Source organism: Protopterus annectens, chromosome 2.part0 (assembly GCF_019279795.1).
Source record: "Protopterus annectens isolate FY-2018-M chromosome 2.part0, PAN1.0, whole genome shotgun sequence".
Classification (NCBI taxonomy): Eukaryota; Metazoa; Chordata; order Ceratodontiformes; family Protopteridae; genus Protopterus; species Protopterus annectens.
Genome location: NC_056728.1, coordinates 1115677290 through 1115704189, shown reverse-complemented (window position 1 = coordinate 1115704189; position 26900 = coordinate 1115677290).

Here is a 26900-nt window from a genome sequence, read left to right as displayed (position 1 = left end):
AACACATAGGTGGCAGTACACTAAACACTGAAAGTGTGATGAGAGACTTAGGGACACAGGTGAACAGTGGTCGCACCTTTGATAACCACATCACCACAACGGTCAGGAAATCCTTCTATGTGGCACACCTCATCACTAAGGCCTTTTCATCCAGAAAAAATGAGGTTATTGTCCCACTGTACTCATTCCTCATTAGACCCATTATAGAGTACAATGCCCCATTTGGTATGTATCTCACAAGACATCTGCAACACCTCACTAAAAGAATCACAGGCCTAAAGCAGATGCCCTATGCTGACCATCTAAAAAATTCCAGCTATACTCTGTGGCATATCGTCTACTCAGAGGCGATCTCTGCTTAACATACAAGGCCATGTCAAACCCTGAGCTGTTGGACATGCTCCACTTAAAGAAATCCCAATCCCTCAGAGCCACATGCTCCAGGGATCTAAACCTTGTCATCACAATGAACAAAACATACTGAAGGGATAGGTTCCTGACCCAGAGACTCCCCATACTTTGAAATAGACTACCCATACATGTCAAGCAGAGTGCCTCCTTGGCCCACTTCAAAAGGAACCTTGACGATTTGATGGAAGATAGGAAATTCACCCTGGGGATCACGTCAGTCACCCTGCTAGACAGGGGTCCAGAGAAGTAAATATTGTGGGAAGAAACATCCGGGGAATTGTTTGGCTAGGCTTGTATGGGCCCTAGGGCCAATAGCCTAGTACCAACCTATGAACCTATATATGTATCACCATTTACTTCATATTTATGTCATTGCTGTGGGTATGTGTAAAGAATGATTTTTTTTTGTGTTATACCATTGCATGTTGCATATATGCAAGCATACCTGACAACTCTTCTGTGTTGCCTCTGGCATGGCACATGTTTTAGACATATGGATCCCATTTCTCCTGTGTTTGTGGTGTGCATAATTATTTGTTTTATTATACAGCCACATTAATGCTTTGCTGCAGTATTGCTATTTGCCACTGTGTTTGGTTGTTTGCAAGGTTGGATATTCTAGTCTGCCATCCACTTGTCTGCTCCTGCATTTGCTTATCCTTACTGTTGCTTGGCTTATACTTGCACTGCTGACAGCCGACTTGATGACTGAATTTGATATCCATTGTGTGTACTGCAATAATGGCACTACCTAGTGTTCTCTGATACTCACCTATAATTGGTCATACTCATTCTGGTATGACTGTTGCACAGTTTGCAACATTTCAGCAATGGTTTTTGGATTGTTGCATATGTATTTTTGTGTTGTAGCATGGCTGGTATGCATCTCTTTCCTGTTTGTCAATTTTCATGCACCAATATTGTATAGTCTATTCCCAGGATTCATGAAGCTTACACCAGGCGCAGGCGTAGCATAGGCAGTATAATGCCAAATATGGCCACCGAGCGATTCAGGTACGATCCAATTCCATGTGCACTACCAGCATATGCCAGATCTGCGCAGCCCTCGGCTTAGGTATGCTAATCACCCCAGGTGCAGTGCCGCACCATGCAAATGAAGGTACATAGCGAGTCATGAAGTGGTGCAGGCGTAGCATAAGCCCGCAGAAATGTAAACAAAAAAAAACGGTTTACATTTTTCCAAACAGAACATCGGAGTTATGAAAGCGGACCAGACTCATGTATTACAAAGTTAAGATATGCCAATGGCTAAATATACAGCCAATGGCATAAGAAAAGATGCACAACACCTAAAAAACAACATTTAATGTCATGTCCACAGTAACGCAAAGTACAATTGCAGGGCATGTGTGCAAACGGGAACACAAAGAAAATATATACAAATGTCATAAAATTGCAATGTAATACAAATCATGATTTCACCATAATACTCAATGGTATGCATGGTACACCACAACCAAGCTGCAAGGGTTGCTAAGGGTCTGTGACAGTGTTCGGCACGGTAACTAGGAATTAGTAGCCAATGCCATGCAAATGAGGCAAGTAATAGTGAATCGCAAATGTTCCGCCGGACTAAGGATTTACCATACAGCTCAGCGCTACAACACCGAGGAGTGGTTTAGAGGTATACATGACATCAGCAGTGGGGTGTACCACTGTAGCTGTAAGCACATTGGTGCAATGCAAATCCGGCCTGGCCATTGCTAAGCAAAGCTGCAGGACAGGGCTGGGGATGTAGGTATATCATTGTTTAGCTGAGAGCACATATGGTGCCTGAAAGCACATGTGTACGGGGATGAAAATGTGCCCAAAACCCGGTAAGCGGACGCACGCGCCGCACACCATAGATCAAACAGGAAGGTTAGGGAAAGAAAATAAGGAAATGTCACAGTAGGGTAATTGGAGTACAACTGAGCAATTAACACCTATTAATTCACAGTGGGCAAGCGACGGCAGCTGACAAGTCTATTGCAAAGAAAAGAGAACTGTCATAACAGAGCAAAGCAAACCTGCAGTAGACCGGCCATAGAACACATTACACAAGATAAGCCAGGTTTAGGAAAGTACAAATGAAAGCAGGCTGCTGAATGCATGCCAGAAAATGGGAGGTGAAACATTAAGAAATGTAAAGGAAAGGGCAAGAGGTAATCCACGGCAGCCAAATGTAATTCAACACCAAAGGCACCACAATAGTAGTACATGTCGTAAAACACATAAGATACCCTGTAGGCACGATCATACATACACACCCTATGACATCATCAGTGTTCACAGTACAATAGTATAAAGTGTGAAAGCACCTCACACACACCTGTGTATTCCCAAACACTGCACCATCGGTGTAAACAGATGGGGAACTTTTACAATGTACATGTTGGGAGCTGCCATAGCTGTGATTCATCACCATGTGGTAGAGACTGAAGGTGTTGTGGAGGATGATGCTGACAACCACCGCAGGTCCCGGAGGAGGAGAAGAGTGTTCAGACCAAGGGTAACCTACCAGGGGCTACATGATCTGGAGATAGTAGAGCGTTACAGGGTGGACAGAGATATCTTACAGCAAATAGTTGAGCTGTGCCGGCCACGCCTGAGATCCAGAAACAACAGAGGGGAACCATCCCAGTGGACATGAAGGTATGAGTAAGCTTGCGAATACTAGCCACGGGTACCTTTCAAAGGCCAACTGGAGATATAATGGGGATCTCACAGGTATCAGCATCCAGGGTACTACACCATTTCCTGGATGCCATGTTACCACATGCCAATGAGCATATATACTTCCACCGAACTCAGGAGGAGTTGGTCAGCAATATGCGTCTCTTCCACCATGTGGCACACTACCCGGAGGTACTGGGTGTGACAGACTGCATGCACATACATATCAAGTCACCACCCGGTGAGCATGGTAGGCACTACATAAACCGCAAGGGATACCACTCCATCAACTGCCAGGTTGTGTGCAATACCCAGGGCATTATCATGGATGTGTGTGCTGGCAGCCCTGGAAGCTACCATGACTCCCACATCTGGCATGCCTCACAGCTGTATCAGGTATTCATCAGGGGGGACATCCCACATGGCCACCTTGTGGTGGATGCTGGCTATGCACTGGAGATGTGGATGATGACTCCCATCAGAAATGCACACATACCCATGCAAGAATGCCATAATGAAGCACATGCACAAACCAGAATCATCATAGAGTGTGTGTTTGGGATGCTGAAATCACGGTTCTGTTGCTTGGACATATCTGGTGGAGCCTTGCAGTACTCTCCAGGCACGTGTGCCCACATCTTCATAGTATGTGCCATGCTACATAATATGATCCTGCGGAAACAGCTGCAGCAGGGACATAATGGTGAAGGCCCTCACAGCCCACTGCAATTGCCAAGGCCATCACAGGCACAGAGGGATTCAGACCACTAACACCCTGTGCCAGCCCCAGTAGGCAGACGGAGGCATGCCCAATATGCCTACACCTTGGCAAAGAGGGAACGTATAGCACATACTCTGACAGTGTAGGCCCCTACGGACTGACACACCTCTCCACCTGCACACACAGTAAAATGGATGGCACACACACACGACCACCTGTAAACTGTAATGTATAGGTGGCCTACTGTGTGAATCCTACATAGGCAGCCCTCAACAATTGCACACACAACAGCTATTGGAACAAGGAATGTCAACACCTGAACAGTACATGCACCTATCAGCATATGCTGGTACTGTATGTATAGGTTCCTAGGTACATCGGTAGGTACATGCATGATTGTCAGAGGCCATTCATCAATCAAGGCTAACAGTGTCTGCTGTCACCACCACATCGAGTAACCAACTGCCCCTCAGTGGAGCAGAGCCAATTGTGGGATCCAAGTGTGTAATCACTGTTCCCCACACACTCTGCATGGATTCCCTGGTGTGTTAATGAGGGGCTCCATATAATGTAATCATGGATGTAGTGGCAAAGCATGGGGTGTACACATGACAGGTATCTGTCACCCCAGCATGCTCAACCTATGGTTGTGTGAAGGTGTAGCACATTATAGTGTGTGGCTCACTGTGACATACATTCCCAATGCTGGAGCACATCCATTAAACATCACTTGGACATATCATTAATAGGTCTCATCCATATGTAAACTAACTGAATTACCCATTTGATTGCAGTATGGAGTAACAGCCATAGTACAGTCCACATACAAAATGCCATAACACGTGTACAAATCCCAGATGCCCAAGTGGTAAATGCACTGACTGTCATGCATGTTCCCACTTCCATGTCCTGCAAGGGACGTTACGTAATCCCGAAGGCACGAATAATGGATGTTGGATGCAGGTCATCAGATCAGGTTTAGCACATGTTAGCGGGAATATGCGTTGCCCAGTGCTGGTAAGCATCGTTTAAACATGACTATACGGATATGCATGAAACAGGGCTAAGCTTCTCTGAATATCATGCAGATCATGGTCAATGATGTCCAGAACAGGTGAAACCAGCATTATTCATCCCTATACTAATAGTGCCTGCTCTGAAGGGTAAAACGACCACTGCCAGGAGTAGAACACCCAATCATGTACACAATCACCTAACACTAAGCTACCCAAGATGTACCAATGGCAGGTGTGTAATGTGACAGGTTCAAACACAAATGTGCTGAGTCCAGGAAACAGTATACCCCGACATGTACACAATGAAAGGTGTATTCTCCCTCTCACTCTCATATATATATATATATATATATATATATATATATATATATATATATATATATATATATATATATACATATATATATAATAGAAATAGAAAGGGTGATAGAGAGATATATGTTGATATATACGGATTCACCTATATCTGCAAATATATAGATAGGTCAACGACATATACACAACCATGGAGGTAGAAATAAATAGGATACTGCCAACTATGGAATGTGTCACATACCGACACGTGTAATCACGAGGCTGAAAGACCAAAAGAAAACACAGTACCGGAACACTGGAACCTCGTGTAATATTATCACGATATTAAGGGACGTTTAGTTATCGCTGCCGGTTTTGCGGTCCACATAGGTACTGTGTTCAACTGTGTTTGTGATTGCTGTAGTCTGTGTATGTGTGTGCTGAGGGTGCCATGTGCATTTCCGTGGGACTGTAATGTGTGTGTGTGTGTGTGTGTGTGTGTGTGTGTGTGTGTGTGTGTGTGTGTGTGTGTGTGTGTGTGTGTGTGTGTGTGTGTGTGTGTGTGTGTGTTTGCATCATGTGTCTGTTAGTGCTAACTCGGAGGTAGATCATTACGGTAGGTGTGGTTATAGCTGGCCTTAGGCATACGGTTACCACCTGTCCCACTTTAAGAGGGACAGCCCCTCCCTGGGCAGTTGTGTCCTGACAAAAAATATTAAAAAGGGCAAATGTCCGAGATTGTAGGACATAATTATGTCCCATATATTATGTAATAGTTGCATTAAATAGTTATGCCTGTATCTACAAAACGTAAATGTTACATGAAACATGATAAGTAGCTAAAGTGCTACAAGAATAAGTATGTATTCAGGATAAAAGTATGTTCTATCCTGTGTACTGACCATGGGTATGTGTCGGCCTGTAAACACCGATGTGTGTCCTGCAAATGTCCCACTATGGCCATTTGAAAAGGTGGCAACCCATGCCAAAGAGGTTCAGTCACCAACACAACTGCAATGAGTGCAAATATCTGTGACAGAAATACATGAGACAGCTGTCATTTAGTAACATTCCTTTACATATCACTGTATTTCCAGAGGTATTGAAGTATCAACCTCACCTGCATACTATATAGAAACCAATTAACAATGGCTCAATGTATAAGCCTGTAACAACCATAGTTCAGTCTACTAACTGATAGGTCTTCAATTAGGGAAGGAGCCCACACACATATATGGAATATGTAGAAATGCAGTCCCCACAAACTTGTATATGCTATGTACACCCACCTACATCTCCCCCACATGCAAAACAATTGCAATACAGACTGTAATAACATCACAAACATCCACACACTCAATTACATCTGCAGAGACATTAACATACCTAGTGAGAGACACATTTGTAAAGGCACCATGTGAAATTGTAGCTGTTGTATAATGGAACAGACGGCGATGTTACAGGTTTTGTTTGCAATAGTCCCTTATCAGACGGTTGAGATGACAGGTACACTCACATGTAGAACCACATACTCTAGCCATCACACACAATCCACGGGGGACATGAATTCAAAATATCCGTGTCTCTACAAATAACAGTTGCATTGCAATTCCTCACAACAAAACACATACAGGCCGTCTCCCCGAAGGTAGGGCAAAAGGGCAACACCCAAGTGGAGAATTCAATTATACCCCACTATTGCCGCATAATTGGTGAATGGAGTAGCTGCACAGCTGATGTGCATGTAATAATTTACTCAGGAACACCAATTGGTGGCAGGAAACCACATGTTACAGGTATCGACGTATATAAGGATGACTTGCCATACATTCAAACTGTATGCTCATACCATAGAACCGTGTAAACAGTAAAGGTGTAAGAGAGATATTTATGAAGATTCGGAACGCTAACAAGGTATGTAGAACACTCAGTATGTTAGTGTATGTAGAGCCTGTTTTGTATTAATTAAAAGTGCACACAATGCATAAAGTGGTGAAAGGTATTATGTAGTGATGCCTTGTTGAGCATAGTAACACTTATAGAAATTGTGTGTCCTACTGTGGGCCACAAGGTAAACATCACATACACCACAAGGGATGTTACATGAGGGATTTAAACAGAACAATTCCACACCATCAGCCGTCAGTAGTAGGGTATGTCCAACTATTACGTGCCATAGCAGGGGATAGTATATGTTGATATACTGTCACAGTAGGCATGTGTATGGGCATATAACAACAATAACATGCCTAAGGTGGTCCTGCTGTGCAAGTATGCTTTGCATTATGGGATAATGTGTAAAATATGTGCAATGTACAGTATTGTAGGTAGATATGTCAGATATTCTACACAGCATAACTGTTATATCATGCAAACAAAAGGTATAGTCTATTGGCATGTACAATACACAATAACAGGATACATATGGCTTGTAGTCATGGGACACTGCAGCAGCATGATAGCTAATCAAAATGGAAGAGCTACTCAATTAACCATGCACAAAGGACATGTAATAGCTTCACAGGTTCATAGTGAGGTACTATGCTGTCTGGCAAGTCTATGTGTAAGCCCAACTACAGTGTTTACACCAGCAGCACCTCTCTAGGGTAGTGTCCTGTCTGTGAACAGCAGAGCCATGTGTTACGTGCACCTCTGTACAGTACAGCCACTGCAGTGATCCCTGGTGTATCAGTGTGACCGCCTACAGAGTCACCTATGACCGGTGTGTTGGGTATGTTATAACACCCTATTGGTTGCAATTGATGGGCACACATGAGTCTGTGGGCTATAAGTAATTGTTGTTGTGTTTGGTGATGGGGGCTGCCTCTGGTGCCTACACAGAGTATGGAGAGGTTCTGCAAATGTTGTACTCATACTATGTGTGGCCTGTGGTGGTGGAGATCTAGTGAGACTATGTGATGAGTGGTGTGTGTTGCAAATGTTAAATTTCCCCACATGAATGTCAGGTTCAGTCTGGGTTGGTGAGAGTATTACCCCCAGCATGGCTACATATGTGCATCCCCCACAGGCTGTAGTGTCGTATGTTGGGAGGTGAGTATTGACTGTGTACATGAGACAATTGCTTTATTGCCACATGTTTGCCATATTCATCATATATACAGGCAATAGCACTGGTAAGTGACACTTGGACATGCCTGTATATTCAACCGTGTCTCACAACATATGTGAGTTACATGTGTACAACAGCTGTTGTACTGTAAGCAAGCTGGAAATGTAAGGACAGACAGTGTACTTGTAAGAAATGAGTTGGAATGGGTGTTATAGTAATTAGTAGCTCATGAAGTGCTTACATGTTCTGAACAAGTGCTGAGCATGAATATGCAATACAGATAGGGTGTTGGATAATATCAACCCACTGCAACCCACAAGTGGAGACGACAGTCATAATTGGAGGCACTGCACTATTACCCTGCTGAGTATGGTCTGCAAGTCTATGAACCTTTATCAATGTAGATCTTAGCAGTACAGAAGTAGATGACAGTATGGATGATTTCACACCGCATAGCATACCTGTGACAGGTCATAGGACATCATCACCCATACCATGTTCCAGCTACACTGAGTATACTAGATGTGCCTTCGTATGTCACAGGAGTGTTCTACCAGTGGCCTGTTGACAGAAGCAACACTACAAAAGGTGTCTGAGTGACATGTGTATATCACACCAGTTGCAGCTACAGTAAAACAGGGCTAATGTTTTGTACTCCCCCCTTATTGTAGCCCATACCACACAGACAAATGGGAGGCATCTGTGTATGTAAGGATGTGAATGGCCTTGACCTAGGAGCAGTAGCTGTCTCAGTGTTGTGGACAACATACAGAATGGGCTTTGTGGGTGAGGTGTGTGACATATGTGCACAATCTGACAGCAAACAATAGCATTGTCACCGCTAGGTGAATAACCCTGTACCCATTAACTACCACCTAGGCAGCGGTCAACATTATGGACACTGTGTAAGGGATGGTGCTGTGCAGTTCACCTCCCTGAGTTGGTGACATCTCCAGGCCTATTAGGTAGTCATAAGAGGCACCCATGTCATGACAGGGTGTCATCCACGAGCATGTTGATCATTGGACAGGCATACTCAGCACTCGGGTGACCAATATCGGATCACATATCACCTATAAGGGGTATTGGCCATGCGTGGATGGGCGATACCAGCCTTCAAAATCCCCCCCTCCACTATGCAGCATGCTGGCTACCTTGCATAAAGATATGTGCTACACTGTGATGTTGGACATGCTACACGTACATATCCTGATCTGAAAGACATACGTCATGGACAGCCACTATCCTACTACAAGGATCGCCACATGCTGGACAGATCCCTGTGCCATACATGTTACATACTCCTGCCATACCATGCAACCCTGTCCATCAAAGCTGTACATGTCATCTCTGTCATACATGGTGCGATGACTGCATGGTGGATGTATTATTAACTGTCTGGATCAGTAATGTGGCACTGATGCACCTTTGGCTGCCGTGGATTACCTCTTGCCCTTTCCTTTACATTTCTTAATGTTTCACCTCCCATTTTCTGGCATGCATCCAGCAGCCTGCTTTCATTTGTACTTTCCTAAACCTGGCTTATCTTGTGTAATGTGTTCTATGGCCGGTCTACTGCAGGTTTGCTTTGCTCTGTTATGACAGTTCTCTTTTCTTTGCAATCCGACACCTCCCCTATCCCATTTTGCAGGTTTCTGCAAGAAGACTTGTCAGCTGCTGTCGATTGCCCACTGTGAATTAATAGGTGTTAATTGCTCAGTTGTACTCTAATTACCCTACTGTGACATTTCCTTATTTTCTTTCCCTAACCTTCCTGTTTGATCTATGGTGTGCGGTAGCGTCGTCGCGCTACGGGTTTTGGGCACATTTTCATCCCCGTACACATGTGCTTTCAGGCACCATATGTGCTCTCAGCTAAACAATGCTATACCTATATCCCCAGCCCTGTCATGCGGCTTTACTTAGCAATGGTCAGGCCGGATTTGCATTGCACCAATGTGCTTACAGCTATGGTGGTACAGAAAATATATACAAATGGCAAAATGGCTGTCAGATACAGCTAGAAAACCTTGCCTGTACATGCTATAGTTGATAACCATCCTTGCGAATGACGTCTGGCTAGCCATTGTACCATGTCTATCACATGTGCAACACAGGCGATACATGGTAGGATGTTGAACTGCTGTACAGTGCCGTGTAGATGTATATGGCAAAACACATGCATGTAAAGGGTTCTGTGCGTATGTGTGCATTGTCACTGCTCATGTCCATTAAGGCAGTGTATGTGTTGATATGTGACATATACACAGCATCAAGGTCAACAGCATTACTGTGGACACATCCAGGCATGTGCTGATAGGTAAGAACACCAGTTCAGGCAAACAGACATGCCCACATCAAGACAGCATTCACATGGAGTATGAACAATGTAATGAGGTGACACACATATATGGTGATTATATCCGATGCATAACGGGTGTTACATGTGTGTGACACAAACATGTCAGTCATGTCAATGTCATGACAATTTGCAAAGATAACTATTCAGATGCACTAGATTTAATACAAATGTATGTGCAGCTGTATCTCTGTACATCTCTGTGATACTGTGACCTGTCTCCATCATTATGTCTTCCAGATAATGCCTCGTTCACACCTGCCAGCGTATAGCCGCTTGGAGGCTGATGCCCTCATCCCGTACCTCCATGAGAACTATGAGATGTTGTTCAGCCATGTGCCACAGCATGCCCAGCAGCATGATGACCTGTGGCAGGACCTTTGCAGGAGGGTTAATGATGTGGGTGGCCATAACCACACCTACCAGCAGGTGCGCAGACACTGCACGGACCTGATATGACATGCAAAACTGCGTGCCAATGCAATCACCAGGGAACAAGGTGGAACCGGTGGTGGGCCACCAACCCAGCCCCCACTCACACCCACCGAGGAGCTACTGGCCAGCCTGGGGACACCCTCAGAACAGCATCCACAAACACTAGCTGCCATCATGGAGATGGGTGTCTCCCAACCAATAAGCCTGGAGTTGCCTGGTAACTCACTACTGAGCATATGACTATTATATCCCATTTAGTTACATGTCTCATTGTACAATATGTAATGCAACATCATATGCAAGATATGTTTACACACATGCCGCATACTACAGTATGCTACCCTGTGTATGCACACATGTGCATACTACATGCAATTGTACAGGCACATGTGTTAACATGCACAATGCACCCTGTGGCTGTCATACAGTCATGGATAATGTTCAAACTGCTGTGTCACCCCTATACAGGTACCTCTGGCATGCCGCACAGACATCAGTCCATTGCAGGTGAAACAGGTATCAATATCAGGCATGTTAATGCATATATCTATTCGCCATGTGACCAGTTTACACATGTACACATAATGTATGGTTCAGTCACAATATACAGGTTGCATCTGTCATCATTCACACTGGCTACGCATGTGCAATATATACAAACTAAATGAAACACCGACATGAAACCACAGTATCTGTCATTGCTAGATGTGTGGACAGAAGTGCATACAAAGGTGGAGTTGTTCAATGTAGGCATATGTACTATACATTGGAACAACACATGTGTGGTACGCAAACAGTACCACACAGTGAGCTGGGATATGGGCAGCCCACAGGAGTCACCATTGTGTAATATGCCCCTGCAATGGGTGCACACATTGTGATGTGCCATCTGACATGTCCCAGACATGTAGTGTTCCGGCTACAATATTGTCTCACTATCCCATAATACATACCCCACATACCAAACATGCAACCCATTGTCTGCATAGCCCTGTGGACACTGACATATCTGACATCTATGGGTGTATGTCATATGGGACAACACAGACATGTGAGATAGACGGCCATCATAAACATTTGGCCAACACATGTTCACATATGGCCATGCAGGATGGCCAGAGACATGTAGCCACACAGTAGATGTAATGTGTATACACCCTGTTGCACATTGTCCACACATGGCCCACCTATAGCCTTAGTTGACTGATTATATAGTTGATGTGGAACACTGGACATCCTAAAAGCCTGTGCACAGTTAGTGGAGGTGTCACTTAATTCGACCATATAAAATGTGATGAACATCACGACTGTGTCATAGCATGACAGTAGTCACCTGTACAGCTTCCACAGACATTGACACCACAGCAGGCCACAGATACTGTACATTTCCCTTGCTGCTGTAGGACATCACTGTCAGCCGTGCACCTTGTGTGTGTGGTACATTAATGTCATGTGGGACATGGTGTATTGACAAGTCTGCCATGTGTGGACATGGTTGCCAGGCAGCTAAGACTTTGTAGTAGTTGTGCAGGGGTGTCATCCGTAGGTCTTCCAGTAACCTGTCACATGACACAGCATGGTTTGGTGTGTATACACCTCAGTGACGTGGGTCACAATCCACATTTATGTAATGTGTATGCACGCAGTTATGGCTATGCACTGTGTGCGTATTACACACAGTATAGCAATATAGATGCCTCATGATGCCATGCAATGGTACAGTGTCTGTACTTCACACTGTATAGCAATGTAGGATGCCTCACACTACCCTACAATGCTCATGCACATTTGCTAAAAGTGCATTCTATCTGTAGGGCATACAGACGACACTGCAATATGATACCCATTACAATGCTGTACATGTGTCAGGACACCATTGTGTCAGACATGTATGCATGTCAATGCACACGTCAGCAGATTACATGTCAAGGTCACTTCAGCCATGTGTACTTTTAACCTGTGCTGGTCCACATGGTGTATCACAGGAATGCATACTTACTACCATGATTGTGTTAACTGCATGGCTACTGATATGATACCTGCTTGCTGTTGTGTGCAACCCAGGGAGGTATGCTAACTCCCACTATTAATGTCTGAGCTGCATGCTGTCTGCTGTATCACATGCATGCTGCATGCCGTCTGTCAAATCACATGCATGGTGTGTCTATGTGTCTGTGTGTCTGTGTCTGCGCATCTGTGTGTCTGTGTGTCTGTGTGTGTCTGTGTGTCTGTGTGTGTCTGTGTGTGTGTCTGTGTGTGTGTCTGTGTGTGTCTATTGTAATTTAGAGTCTTTCTTTGCATTCACAGGTGATGTAGCTGCGTTACCCTCCTGCAGTCCATCTGATGTTAGTGTCCCCACAGATACTAGCAGTGATGAACATATGCATGAGGTACAGGCAGGGTTGTCAGGGGCTGAATCTGTGCCAGTGGTTGCCATCCCAGCTATGTCCCCTTCTTTCCCGCACACAGTTCTCATGTCAACACATACCCCATCACCAGTGGCCATAGAGGAAGGACAGTCAGCGTGTGTTAGCTTGGAACAGGAACGTGTGGTGGCTACAGAAGGTGTGTCTCCACACCATGGTATCAGTGTAATGACTGCAGATGTGCCACACAGGCATGTGGCCAGTGCCGCTCGTAGGAGGACCTCTGGCAGACAAGCACCTGCAGGACAGAGCGCAGCAGCTGGTGTCACCAGACGCATGTTCCAGACTGTAATGGCGGCACAGGCACATGCTGAACAGCAGAACAGAGAACAGCAGAGGCTTCAGAGGGCTGCTATCCATACTCTAAATGACAACATCCAGGCATTGAAAAATGCTCAAAAGCAGATTGCTGATGTTCTGGACAGGCGATTGGGTAACATGTTTGGAATCCTTGACCATGGCATGGCAATCCACGAGCGTGAGCTGTCTGTGCTGGAAAATCTGGTATGAGTGAGGCATAGGCCACATGGATGTAGGCCAGCTACACCACCTAGTGCAGGTCAACGTGAATGAGCCACCTCACATGCCCACTCCCATAGTGCCAGTAGCAGTAGCAGTGCAGTTGCGCGGTCCACACCAGGACACAGCAGGCCATGTGGATGTGGCCCTGGATGTTCCCAGCAGGGACACGACTCCAGTGGACATGTGTCATTGGACAGTAGCCAATCTGTACCTCCACCTTGTAGTGCCCGTGCAACACCTGGCAGGCACAGGTCATGTGGCCGTGGCCGGACACAGTGAGCTGTTCATCCTGGTCTGTACAATCTGGAGCTGTCAATAATACCCCTGTGTAGGCCTGACAAAAGGCAAAACTGTGTGCACACATACATGGATACAGCAGAAACATCTGTAGGGCACCACAACACCCACATGCATAACAACCACACATGTCCAATCAGATCACCGGCCCTTACCCACACACATGATGTCATCCACTGGTACAGCCTATGCCCCTGGCAAACATTATCACCCTGTGCATATGATGATGCCTGTGCCACATCCCTGTCATCCACACCATTGGTGCAGGGACATGCTCATATGGTCTGATGCACAGGGTGAACAGTATGGTGAGATAAGTGTATATTACATTAGTTGTGTACTGTTGACACGCACCAGACATACCATGTAGTACAGGTTTATAATGCATTGTTATATGTTCACAGTATGTGTCTTGGTAACAACGGTAACAGCATGTTGGTAATTATGCCCTGCTTCCCTCCTTAAGGTCTACTTGCATCTGCCAAGAAGTAGCAGTGTTTGCAGTTTCACATGTGTAAATGTGGAGTACTCACAGGCATGTATGGCAATACCAGCATGCTATACGTAGCCTCAACCTCACTGTTAGAAAGGCTACCATTCCACAGATGCCCACACATCTACTGATCCAGAAGCATGTGGGCTGTTTAATAGGCTACAGTGGCTAGAGATGTGACATACATACCAGGTCACATCACAGGTATGGTGACATGGTTGTGGGGGATTTACACAGCCGTCTGGCCGATGATAACATTAGAGGCCATTTGATAGCATGAGGCCTCACTGTGTAGCAGTAATACACTGTAACATTACAGGATGAGAACACACACAGACATACACAGAAACACACAGTAACATGCCCCCACTCACAGGGTCAACAACACTATAACGCACACTCGATAGTGTTGAGGTGAGGACTCCTGCCTATGTGGTAATCACCCTCACAGTACTGTGCACCCACATGACATGACACAGAGAATGAACATGTACAGGTAGCCAGTAAGGCTGAGACTGATGGCATCAACAGGGTAGTAGACTGCATCACCATGAGGGGTTAGGGATCCTGTTTGTTCTGTATGGTAGCACACACCCTCACTTCATGCACCAGACAGCCATACACACACACACACACACACACACACACACACACACATATATACACACTGTGGAGTCCACAAATGTCATTCACATACAGATAGCTGACATGTGTGTGATACACACACCACCCCTGTCTATGTCATGCTTTCTACACTGCAGTATGTACAGATCTCTACAACAGTGTACAAGGGGGATGTATTCCCCACCATGCATGACATATATGATCACACAAGCAAACACACATGGCAGTACTGTGAATCATACACCTGCTATATGATGAAACATCTGACAGACATGCAGCAGTATTGGCCGCATTATGTGTACCAATGCTACCTTCGGCAATTGTGCTGCTATATGCACATGGGAGGATGCAAGTGTTACAGGTGTCAAGTGATTTACAGTCACTAACACCCCGACCGCTGTGTAGGTTGTATGTCTTCACCTTCAAGTAACAGTAACATAGGGTACTGTTTGCACATGTAATGGTAAGATGGCTTGTGACACACCTGTGAACCATCTTCAGCAAACATCCATCTGCAAAGGTGGATCACCACTTTATGTACACACATCCATCCATACCTGATGTACATCCTACCATACTGTCAGTATTTCACCATATACAGGTGTCAATGATGGGGCTGCATTGCAACTGCATGTTGTAGTTAGGCACAGACGAATGACATACATCAGCTACTGCACATGCATGGTAGCTGCATGTACACCACTACATGTACATGTGTGTTGGTCCTACATTCCTGTCATGTAGCCATGTTTGTATGCATTGCAATTGGTGGACATGTGTGATGACATACATAACACATGGACTGTTGTATGATATGATGGTTGTCATGGGTAACTAGTACAGAGGGAATGTTACCTCGATCAACATTGCTACCTTATGTACTGTTAGCATTCAACAGCCATGGACCTACCTTCCATGTGCATGCGTGTGATTGCTGTAACCACTTGCCTGCATGGAGGACAGCAAAAGCTATGCTATGTACGTATGTGTTGTGTGTGTGTGGGCCATGTACATATCCACTGTGATTACATGTATGTCATATCCAAACATGAGTGTTCTTTGGTGTACAGTGACAGTCATCTGTTACAGATGTGTAAGACCCAGGGCCCCTTTTATGTGTAGAGCAGACCTGGTTATGAACAGTGGTATCATTGCATTGCATAACACATGATGGAACTCTGTCAGTACATGTGTAGTCTGCACAGTTGCTGTAGACCTATGTACAGTCCACTGGTCATGAGTCACATGGTGTCATAGTAATGTATGGATGTGTGTTGCTTGTTCAAGGTCATGGTGATGTCTGAGGGCTACATAGTAGAATGTGGCATTTACCACTGATCTGCACCTGAGACATCTGTGATGGCTCTTGAGTGTGTACTGGTCAGTACATGTGAGTGGCCTTCATGTACGTGGGACAGTAACACCAAACTGTGCCCTACTGTGTTTAGAATCTGTGTGCATGCAAGACAGCCCTTCGCTATTACTAAGTGTGTGAGCATGGTCCAGTATGCTGTTTTGTAGATGGACACACAGTACATTCCAAACTGTGCCCTTCCATGTTTAGAATCCATGTGCATGCAAGACAGCCCTTCGCTACTACTAAGTATGTGCGCATGCCCAGTATGCCGTTGTGTAGATGGACACACAGTACATTCCAAACGGACGTGTGATACTAAGTGTGTGAGCATTCCCAGTGACACCTTGTGTCGGTGATGTGCCTCTGTGTATGGGCATGGCCACTGAAATCCTGTATAGCGATTGTGGTCATCCAGGCAACAGATGTCCATACCCCACGTCAGGATGGATTCCTACATTGACCACACTGGTTTACTGTCTTGAACGGTGTACTGTCTGTGGCGCATCTCGTATCTATGTAGTGTTGTAATAGTGCTCTGTAGATAGGCAGATGTCCCGCTCACACCAATGCCGTGTGTTTGGCTACATCTACCTTGGGACAGTAATATGCTTTTAGACTGCTCTCTATACATTCCCTATCAGCGTCTTTGCCTTTGCGGATGATGTCATCCACCTAGAAGTATGCCTCTGGGAGTGCTGTGTTCCAGTAATCTCGGTAGCACGTTCTGTAACTGCGTAATGCTGTAGTGTACTAAAGTAGTTAGGTGTATGTTTGACTCCCAACCCTACCAAGTGTGTGCATGTTTCCAGCTCCCAGGGGACAGAGTAATGCTTTTAGATGGCTCACACCCCATACATTCCCTATTGGCATCTTTGCCTTTGCGGATGATGTCTTCCACCTAGAAGTATGCCTCTGGGAGTGCTGTGTTCCAGTAATCTCGGTAGTGCATTATGTAACTGCTTAATGCTGTAGTGTGATAAGGTAGTTAGGTGTATGTTCGACTCCCATCCCTGCCAATTATGTGTGTGTTTCCAGCTGCCTGGGGACAGAGTAATGCTTTTAGATGGCTCACTCCCCATACATTCCCTATCAGCGTCTTTGCCTTTGCGGATGATGTCATCCACCTAGAAGTATGCCTCTGGGAGTGCTGTGTTCCAGTAATCTCGAAAGTGTGCCCTGTAACTGCATAATGCTGTAGTGGGATAAGGTAGTTATGTGTATGTTCAACTCCCAGTCCTGCCAAGTGTGTGTGTCTATGTGTGTCTTTCCAGCTGCCTGTGGACAGAGTAATGCTTTTAGATGGCTCACTCCCCATACATTCCCTATGGGTGTCTTTGCATTTGTGGATGATGTCATCCACCTAGAAGTATTCCTCTGGGAGTGTTGTGTTCCAGTAATCTCGGTAGCGTGTTCTGTAACTGCGTAATGCTGTAGTGTGATAAGGCAGTTAGGTGGATGTTCAACTCCCAACCCTACCAAGTGTGTGTGTGTGTGTGTGTTTCCAGCTACCTGGGGACAAAGTAATGCTTTTAGATGGCTCACTCCCCATACATTCCCTATTGGCATCTTTGCCTTTGGGGATGATGTCATCCACCTAGAAGTATGCCTCTGGGAGTGCTGTGTTCCAGTAATCTTGGTAGTGCATTATGTAACTGCGTAATGCTGTAGTGTGATAAGATGGTTAGGTGTATGTTTGACTCCCAGCCCCCCCCCAGTGTGTGTGTGTTTCCAGCTGCCTGGGGACAGAGTAATGCTTTTAGATGTCTCACTCCCCGTACATTCCCTGTCGGCGTCTTTGCCTTTGTGGATGATGTAATACACCTAGAAGTATGCCTCTGGGAGTGCTGTGTTTCAGTTATCCTGGTAGCGCGTTCTGGAACTGCGTAATGCTGTAGTGTGATAACCATAGTTAAGTGTATGTTCGACTCCCAAGCCTGCCAAGTGTGTGTCAGTGTGTTTCCAGCTGCCTGGGCACAGAGTAATGCTTTTAGATGGCTCACTCCCCATACATTCCCTATCGGCGTCTTTGCCTCTGCGGATGATGTCATCCACCTAGAAGTATGCCTCTGTGAGTGCTGTGTTCCAGTAAACTCAGTAGCATGTTCTGTAACTGTGTAATGCTGTAGTATGATAGTGTAGTTATTTGTATGTTTGACTCCCAGCCCTGCCAAGTCTGTGCATGTGTGTTTGTGTGTGTATCCAGCTGCCTGGGGATAGAGTAATGCTTTTAGATGGCTCAGTCCCCATACATTCCCTATTGGCGTCTTTGCCTTTGCAGATGACGTCATCCACCTAGAAGTATGCCTCTCGGAGTGCTGCGTTCCAATAATCTTGGTAGCATGTTCTGTAACTGCATAATGCTGTAGTGTGATAAGGAAGTTAGGTGTATGTTCAACTCCCGGCCCTGACAAGTGAGTGTGTGTGCTTCCAGCTGCCTGAGGACAGAGTAATGCTTTTAGACGGCTCACTCCCCATACATTCCCTATCAGCGTCTTTGCCTTTGCGGATTATGTCATCCCCCAAGAAGTATGCCTCTGGGAGTGCTATGGTCCAGCAATCTCAGTAGCACATTCTGTAACTGTGTAATGCTGTAGTGTGATAAGGTCGTTAGGTGTATGATCAATTCCCAACCCTGCCAAGTGTGTTTTTGTGTGTGTGTGTGTGTGTGTGTGTGTGTGTGTGTGTGTTTCCAGCTGCCTGGGGACAGAGTACTGCTTTTAGACGGCTCACTCCCCATACATTCCCTATCGGCGTCTTTGCCTCTGTGGATGATGTCATCCACCTAGAAGTATGCCTCTGGAAGCACTGTGTTCCAATAATCTCAGTAGCGTGCTCTGTAACTGTGTAATGGTGTAGTGTGATAAGGTAGTCAGGTGTATGTTCGACTCCCAGCCCTGCCAAGTGTATGTGTGCGTGTGTTTCCAGCTGCCTGGGGACAGAGTAATACTTTTAGATGGCTCACTCCCCATACATTCCCTATCGGCGTCTTTGCCTTTGCGGATGATGTCATCCACCTAGAAGTATGCCTCTGGGAGCACTGTGTTCCAGTAATTTCGGTAGCGCGTGCTGTAACTGCGTAATGCTGTAGTATAATAAGGTAATTAGGTGTATGCTGTACTCCCAGCCCTGCCAAGAGTGTGTGTGTGTGTGTGTGTGTGTGTGTGTGTGTGTGTGTTTCCAGCTACCTGGGGACAGAGTAATGCTTTTAGATGTCTCACTCCCCATACATTCCCTGTCGGCGTCTTTGCCTTTGTGGATGATGTCATCCACCTAGAAGTATGCCTCTGGGAGTGCTGTGTTTCAGTTATCCTGGTAGCACGTTCTGGAACTGCGTAATGCTGTAGTGTGATAACCATAGTTAAGTGTATGTTCGACTTCCAAGCCTACCAAGTGTGTGTCAGTGTGTTTCCAGCTGCCTGGGGACAGAGTACTGCTTTTAGATGGCTCACTCCCCATACATTCCCTATCGGCGTCTTTCCCTCTGCGGATGATGTCATCCACCTAGACGTATGCCTCTGGAAGCACTGTGTTCCAATAATCTCAGTAGCGTGCTCTGTAACTGTGTAATGGTGTAATGTGATAAGGTAGTTAGGTGTATGTTCGACTCCCAGCCCTGCCAAGTGTATGTGTGTGTGTGTTTCCAGCTGCCTGGGGACAGAGTAATACTTTTAGATGGCTCACTCCCCATACATTCCCTATCGGCGTCTTTGCCTTTGCGGATGATGTCATCCACCTAGAAGTATGCCTCTGGGAGCACTGTGTTCCAGTAATTTCGGTAGCGCGTGCTGTAACTGCGTAATGCTGTAGTATAATAAGGTAATTAGGTGTATGCTCTACTCTCAGCCCTGCCAAGTGTGTGTGTGTGTGTTTCCAGCTGCCTGGGGACAGAGTAATGCTTCTAGACGGCTTACTCCCCATACATTAAATATCGGCGTCTTTGCCTTTGCTGATGATGTCATCCACCTCGAAGTATGCCTGTGGCAGTGCGGTGATGCTGAAACTCGGTAGCGGGTTCTGTTAATGCGTAATGCTGTAGTGTGGTAGACTAGACAGGTAGGTGCTTGATTCCAAGGCAGAGCAGGTGTGTGTGTTTGGCAGTTATACCGTACGTGTTGGTATCTGTGGGTGGCTAGCTGCATGATGTGTTCTGTGTGTTTTGTTGCTGACCTATATAGTGTCCACAGCCCGCATATTCTGCCAAGACACTGGGTTGTCAACACATACATTCGCCAATAGGTCTGGTGAGTAAATGTCAGCAGCCCTACTCTTACCCTTGATACAGTATACCTGCGGGGACATGTCACGACACAGTCCAACCAAATGAGAAGGGCTGCAGCAGGCAACATAAACCAACTTGTGCAGTAGGCTGAGGGCAGTGAGGATGTGTATGCTGCCAAACAACCCTTACTGGGGTGACATAAGACTTTATAGACCCAGGGTGACTTAACAGGGGCTACATGAGCTGGGAATGGTGGAGCACTATGGGGTGGACAGAGACCTCCTTCAGCGGCTTGTTGACCTGTGCCTGCCACACCTGACATAGCAAACAGGCCGAGGGAAACCCATCACAGTGGATACCACGGTATGTGTTGGCCTAGGTGTACTAGCCACAGGTACCTCATACAGCACAACTGGGGATATCATGTGTATCTCACAGGCATCTTCATCCAGAGTATTGCACCAGTTCACAGGCGCCATGTCAACACATGCTAGTGAGCACGTACATGTCCTCAACACACGTGATTAGTAGACCAGCAATATGCATCAGTTCAATCACATGGAAGACTACCCTGGGGTACTGGGTGCTATACCCCGCACACACATATACACATGGAAGCACCATCCGGTGATCGGGGTAAGGCCTATAGTCACTGCAGGGGCATACCCTCCAACAGCTAGGCCATATGCGATGGCCAGGGCATGAGATTGAATGTGCGTGCTGTCTGCCCTGGAAGCTATGATGATTCTGATATATGGCTTCTGACACAGCTGTACCACACCAGTGTCAATATGGACATTGCCTACAGTCTCCTAGTGGGAGATGCTGGGTAAACACTTGTGTCATGGCTGATGACACCCATCAGCAATGCACACACACCTGAACACTCACACCATAATGAGGCGGATGCACAGGCAAGACATATAATTGTGCATGTGTTTGGGATGCACAGTTCACAGTTCTGGTATCCGGACACATCCGGTGGAGTCCTACAGTATTCACTAGCTACATGCACACAAGTTGTTATGGTATTTGCTATGCTACACAATCTTATCCTGCAGTAACAGTTGCAGCAGGAACAGCATGGGGCAGGGCCACACAGCCCAACACCACTGCCAAGGCCTGTACAGGCACAGTGTGACTTGGCGAAGGAACTACCTGAGCAGGACACAGTCGGCAAAAGGCCATGCACAGTATGACCTGCCCTTGGCAAAGAGGCAACATAAGGCATATGCACTGACAAAGTAGGTACCCACGGATTTCCCCTCTTTGCCCTCCACACAGTAGAATGGATGCCAAACATGACACTACCTGTGCTCAGCCATGTATAGGAGGTGCACTGTGTGCATCAACATAGGCAGCCCTCCAGCACCATCCTCAGGTCCAGAACACCCCCAGGGTACATCTATCGACCTAACAATTGGCAGATTTATTAGAATGTGTATCCATTGCTATGGTATGTACGTGAGCATACAAGTAACTGTGGTGGCAGAACATTAGTGTAGCAGACAGTACACATCCATAGTGGCACCGTGACCTCTGTAGCACATACAGGGGTCACAATGATAGCCATTAGTACACAGGGTGTCCTAACCCACTGCAGATTATGGGCTGACTATCATGTGTGTCCGTACAGCCCACACACGTTCCATGCAGCTGGACAGGTGTGGACCAATACAGTCAAATGATATACAATGGCCTATGGATATGCTCAATGAATGACCCCAACCCCCTAAGACACACACAGACTACAGCAGGCAAGGCAGTTTGATGTAGGTTGTGAAAGTTAGGACGTCCAACAACACTGTGCTGGTATTTAAAGCTGGGATCTGATGTACACTGGTATCCCTCCAACCAGCAATTTAGGTAGGTCCACACACTGACATGGAGTACCTGGCATACCAGTACAGTAGCAGCAGATGTGTACAACTGTCAGCTGTGCCCCACCGTCAAACCTACACATGTAAGAGTCATGTGCACCACACATGGTGCTGTGTAGGACTGTGGTTGCGGTCAGATGACTCCCACACTATGCAGACATGTAGCAACTGTCAATGCCACATGACCATTAGCTACCCTGCAGACACAGCATGACACCTGTCTGGGTAGAACGGAGGGGTCAGCAACACAGTACTAACTATCTGGACATGTGACACATGCAATACAGTTGACCATACTTGGCATGCTCACACACATGATGGTATGACGGTAATGTCAGTCGACAACATGCGTAACAGTCATACTGTGCATGCTCACACACTGAAACACAGGACGGCAAGGCATGCATGCACCAGTGGTCCGGACATATCTGCCAGTACATTGCTATAATGTTGGATGACTGCACTGTATGGTGTGTGTGTGGTCTATTGTCTGTACATATGCCATGGTCTATTGTTAATTCACATGAGCTATGTGCACAGGGTACTGCTACCAACATGTGAATAGGGTGGTTCTTTGTTTGCGGATAGACCGAGACTGATGCCTTTGGATATGGACTGGGTAATGCACATTCCAGCAGGTGGGAGCAGTTGTGCATGGGTTTGCACAATGTTAAACATTGCTGACCTCTGGTTACAGCACCTTATACCCGTTTAGACTCCACATTTCTTTGACAGTGCACTACTGGCATAATGGTAGACAAACACGCTTACAACCGCTCGTTCACCAACATTTCTGCTTACATTTGTCACTCATGCTGGGTGTGTGCGATCCCTTGTGATGTGTATTACATCGGACTACATGACTACAGTATCGGGTATTTGTAACCATTTGGCGATGGCAGGCGTTCGACTGTACGGACACGGCGGCCTGTCCAGTGACGTAATCATATTATATGTGTGTTCCTCATACGATCTGCTCCCATCTGCCTGATACATGGGAACCGATACTCTGCAATGCTGACATGTGAATATGATTTTTTTAACGCAGCTGTCTGCCGAGTCATGCTACCGCATACCTACTGTATGTTTTCCACCTTTCAGATTGCACGACGGGAGACTGTAGGAGCAACACCTTTCCCACTTTGCATGGGACAGTCCCTCATTAGGCATATGTCATGTGACAATACCAGACCTCTCAACCAATCGGGGACAAATTTCTACTGAAGCAGGGACAAGTCAAGAAAACTTCAGGGACAATCAGGGACACTTTTAAAAAAAGTAGTGCTATTAACTTGAAACATTGACAGAATTAGAGCATATCAATTAATACACATTTTCTGAAGTAAAAGAAGTTTATAACTCTTACTTATTGTAATTAGTCATTAAGTATAATTCACCACCTTTCCTCCAAAAGTCACTAATTTTAGGAGGGATTCAGAGGGACAGAGTTAAACTTTCAGTCAAAATCAGGGACGTCCCTGAAAATCAGGGACAGTTGAGAGGTATGGACAATACTCTAGCTATTGTAACTGCCCTGATTAGGGGACATTCTCATGTTGTACATGTCTGTAGTGGTTGCTTGTTACAGGTCTTGTATACCTGACATGTCGATATGTTATATGTAGTAGCATAAGCAACTTTACTGCTGCTAGACTATGCTTTGATTTGTGCCGATATGTATATTTCTGTACTATGCATGGCTGTAGGTATGTTCTGCCCTGGTACATCTGACATTTCTACAGAGCAGGTTCCACTTTGGCCATTCAGAATGGTGGTGGCCCTATAGATCCTATATGTAGAGCTATCACATGTGTCAAGGCAACACATACCCACAGCCAGTGGTAAACTGACGACTTCCATGGTTTGTATACGTTAAGGTTATTCTTGTAGCATTATAATTGCTAATACTGTTTCCTATTACATGTAGCTATTTCTGATACAACAAATTAATTTCTGACCCCAGTACACACACTATATAGCCTCCTTTCCCGAACTCACAGGCCATGTGCCATAACTGTCATTTTGCAGGACACAACTGCCCAGACGGATGTGTCCCACAGAGGCGTATGGGTGTTGAACCTCATATATTATGCTATCATCTACCTCAGGTGGTCAGCAAATTATGCACTTTCCGTCACTAGCAGACCTCTCATACCAATGGGTGTGAATGAACACTGTATCAGGAACAATGCATAACACCCTGTGGGACACATTTAGATGATTGGTTCTATTAAAGAGACACATTAACAGTCACAGAGCATATGTATTCATTCATGTTTGTCGAGATACATGCTGTTTATTACTCATATATGTTGTCATCTGTCATTACCTGTATTCCGCCACCTGTCCACCTAATATCACTAGTTCTGGAAGTGTTTAGTTGGACTTTGTTACATTCTGATTCATAACTATGGACGTCCATGCTAACTGGGTTCACGGCACTGATTTGGTCTCTATGTATTCCCCTGATGGTTTACAGACTATCCGGTAGATGTGCTCTTCAGGTTTGGGAGGTGTAGGCATATGCTATGCCCACATAGGAATATTAATGACTTCCACTGGGCGGGCCTGCTACATCTCTGCCAACCAGCACCTGCACACTTAAGTCCATTATTGCATACCCATGGTCCACCTACCTGGCACCCCTCTACAGCAGTCATGACAAATACTTACTGCGAGCTCAGCTGGAGTATGAGCACACCCCTACACATTGCCCACTCTCCCCATCTCAGGACACATGTCGTACATTTTGTCAACCCATGTATTATCACACTTGCACAACCTACTGTTCCATGTGCACCTACATCCTGCTCGCATCGATGACAACAGGTTCACACATACCCTGAATTTTTGGGGTCCCGCAAGGGGCTCCGTTATCCATGTTTAAAGTGTAGACCTTGCAGATCTCTCCCACTGGTACTTTCCTACCGGTGTTTTGGATAGCGGCAGTGTGTTGATCTGTATTGCCTGTCTGTATGTCTGACTGGCCTAGTTGGGCGGTGTGGGGGGTGCAAAGTTTATTTATTGGACCTCCCAGTCACATATGCCTGGGCTGTAGATATGTTACCCCAATTGCTGTAAAGTAACCTAGTTATGTACATGTGTATATCTACAATGACATATATATTTGTTTTGTGTGTATGTCTATATATCAATACCTGTTGTTTGTGTATATATATCTATCTATATATATCCGTAGTATATCCTTGTGCATATATATATATATATATATATATATATATATATATGTCTGTATAAATATATCTGTGTATATAAATATATATATATATATATATATATATATATATATATATATATATATATATATATATATATATACACGTTTTTATCTATGTATACATCTGTGTGTCCGTTAACCTATATATTTCCTGGACATAGACACTTACACATGCGTATTGGGTTTTATCCCTGCTTCAACAGCATATTATTGCCATGACAGTGACACTTCACTCCGGTGAACTTGTGATCAGTATATTGCATGTTATACAGTGGACAGATGTCACACGGTTTTCATGTCTGGGGTGCCGCTGATAAGTGTGATGTGATACAGTGTCATTCGAACTATTACTCGTATGCGCAGCCTATTATTCCTGCTACTGTGTTTGTTTCTGGGCACATTCATATTACTACTATTGATAGAATGAGTGTTTGTGTTACTGAGATTGTACGTCAACATATTGATGTCTTCATGTAGTTGTGTCTTTCTGCTTTTCCCAGTTTGGGGTTGTCACAACAGAACTCCGTTCCGCTCATGGGTGACATATAGGTTTTATGTGCCAGGCTGCCAGCCCTGACGCACAACGTCCAACAACGATATGCCCATTCACGCATGTCTCCACACAAATGATGCTCTATCTGGAAATCGCACCTATGTACTAGCTGACCTCCACGGGCCATTCCATTGCACCCAGCGCAACATACCCTAGCACTCCTGTGTCCATAATCGCATATCCATAGTTTCTCCAGCACACCTGTGTTGAGTTTCCATGCATAACAGCCATTATACACCTGATATCACAGCCATGACACACCTTTACACATTGCCCTCTCCAGAGCATTGGGGCCCTACACACATTTTG